The sequence below is a fragment of the Anastrepha obliqua genome, chromosome 3 (assembly GCF_027943255.1).
Source record: "Anastrepha obliqua isolate idAnaObli1 chromosome 3, idAnaObli1_1.0, whole genome shotgun sequence".
Classification (NCBI taxonomy): domain Eukaryota; kingdom Metazoa; phylum Arthropoda; class Insecta; order Diptera; family Tephritidae; genus Anastrepha; species Anastrepha obliqua.
Window position 1 is genome coordinate 10,340,978 of NC_072894.1, and position 2,910 is coordinate 10,343,887.

The window sequence follows — 2,910 nt, forward strand, 5'->3', positions numbered from 1 at the left end:
CTAGCCTTAAATACGACGCTAATATCATTTAGGGCTGCCCGGCGTTCCTGTGCAACCTTCGATCTTAGTATAGCCGCATTCATTGATTTAATGGCCGCCTAGCTATCCGAGATTATATTTAGTATAGTCGTTTTGTCACGGCATGCGTATTTAGATATGTAGCCACTTTTTTATAGCTAGAACTTCTGCTGGACAGACGCTGCAGTAGTCTGATAGTTCCAGTCCTAGTTCCTTCGAAAATACTCCATAGCCAACCTTATCGTCTAGCTTGGAACTATCTGTATGCGGTATACTCGTCTTGGAGACCCTGTCGAAGATGAGTCTACGAATAGAGTAGTCTATTTCTTGTTTGCGACATAAATGTTACTGAGATCGAGCAAAAATCACTCCTACTTAAGACTAAATCTCTGTTCGTCCATCAGGGTTAGAGATAGTCAGAATTTGCCAAAAATTAATTTTCTTAAAGTATAATATCTTAAAAATATTGTGTGAACATTTGAAGTGAATCAGACAAATTCTTTTCGAGTTGTTCAACAATTAGCAAAGGGCGCTCGGGTGCTCCGGAGCGTTCCAGAGCAAGTAGCTAGCAGCAACTGTAAGCAACCGACTTCTCGGGTTTTTGACGTGATAACGTCTTATAATTCGATTTAACAGGCTGCACGCACGAAAAAATGTGTCGTTACCTTGCTCACTAGTGTTACCTTGCTCATTGCCGTTACCTTGCTCATTTGTCGTTACCTTGCTCATTGCCGTTACCTTGAATGAACTGCAAGCGAAAGCGCTGAACGAACGACAAAGCAAACAAAGCAAACAAAGCAAACGAACGGCAACGTTCGACATCTTGCTCTCTCCTACTTAAGTGAGCGTATATGTGTATGTATATGCGCATATGTACATATATAATATAAATTCACGTATTTGTATTTGCATATGCCTTCTTATTGATTATTATTAATTTGATTTACTTGAAGAACTTAAAATAAAACCAAGTTTGTTAATAATACCTGTTATTTTAATGTTATTATTATTTTTTGACGTGACAACGTCTTATAATTCTATGTAGCCGGCTGCACGCACCAAAAAATGCGTCGTTATCTTGCTCATGCGTCGTTACCTTGCTTGAAGAGTATGTTATGTTATGTTATGATATGTTATGTTATGTTATGTTATATTATGTTATGTTATGTTATGTTATGTTATGATATGTTATGTTATGTTATGTTATATTATGTTATGTTATGTTATGTTATGTTATGTTATGTTATGTTATGTTATGTTATGTTATGTTATGTTATGTTATGTTATGTTATGTTATGTTATGTTACGTTATGTTATGTTATGTTATGTTATGTTATGTTATGTTATGTTATGTTATGTTATGTTGTGTTGTGTTATGTTATGTTATGTTATGTTATGTTATGTTATGTTATGTTATGTTATGTTATGTTATGTTATGTTATGTTATGTTATGTTATGTTATGTTATGTTATGTTAAAGTATATTATGTTTTGTTAATGTTAACTCATTCTCTATATCCATACAAAATATCTATCAAACAAATAAAATTAAAATTTTCTTTTGAAAAATGCAACCATTCAATCAGTATTTTCTTATGACGTTATCACGTTAAACTATCGTCAGTAAACCGACTTTACAGACAACCTCTTTTTTTGTTATGAATGTTCATTTTGATGTATTTACATATAGGTAAGTATACCTAATTATATATATACTCTATATATACCCTTCTATATATATTTACAATTTCTAGGTAGTACAAGTGCTGAAAAATATTTCTTGTATTCGTTGCACTGAGCAATCGATAGTTGTGTATTAAAATAAATTATTTTGTAAGTAATTTACCATGGGACGTGATTCTAGAAAGGTTTCAAGACAACTTTGGAGTTCTGAAAATATTAATAAGTCGCGTTAATATATTAGTAAACAGCGTATAACTCGTATAAATCTCCATAAATCGATAGCAAAACTTTAAATGCGTTTTGCTCAAAACTATGTTTTTTGAACTGGTGATCACTGTAACTTGAAAAACAGCTTGGTAGATTTCATTAACTGCTTTTAAAAAACCATAAACAACTCGTGCCTGATCGAAGGATTTTTTTTAATTTCAATTTTTTTTTAAACAATTAATTTTTGGTTTTTTCTCTCGAAAATCTGAAACATATTTTCTGAGGCAGCCATATTAATTTTGAAAACAAGCTTCGATCAGGCACAATATTATCTATTAATAAAACTAATTTTCTTGTCCGATTGATTTTAGATGAATCTTCAAAGGCTTATGATGATCATCGCAAGAGACTTTTGGAGAAACGGGCTCCACACAAACAACGATAACTTTTAGAATTAGTAATTTTTTTTTTTTTTTTTGAAATTTCGCTAAAGTCAAGTCGAAACATGATGTATTAATGTAATGTTTTTATTTTTGTAAAATAAAGCAATTGACTAGCAAAACAACATTTTTTTGAAAATCATCATTTTTTCGGGTCTCTGACTATCCCTAATCCCATAAGTGAAGATGAGAGAGAAATTGCAGTTTTACAAGGAAAATTACTTTTTAATTAAAATAATATTTTTATTACAAAATACGTTGTTCTATGCATCTCGAAAAAAAATTATGATATGAAAGTATACAAAAAATGGGGGCAAAAACTTATGAAAAGGAAAATCCAGAAATTCCATAAAACAGATGCATTTTTGACTGACGCGCTTGTTTGCCAATGTGGCAGTTACCTAAACCTACTTTGCGAGAGAAAACGTAGATAGCACATTCTCATGAGCGGCGAGACTCGTTTCACGGCGAATTCTCAAAACAACAAACACACGAATACAAAATTCCGAGACAATAAAAATCATAATGAACTATGCTGCTCTAATTCTTTTTTTTTTGCTCAA

At 31.8% G+C, this 2,910-nt stretch overlaps 1 protein-coding gene across 1 annotated transcript in view; it reads right to left on the reverse strand.

Moving 5' to 3' along the window:
• Positions 1-2,910, reverse strand: part of LOC129240369 (uncharacterized oxidoreductase YjmC) — a 57,553-nt gene that overhangs the window by 22,062 nt on the left and 32,581 nt on the right. The window lies entirely within an intron of this gene.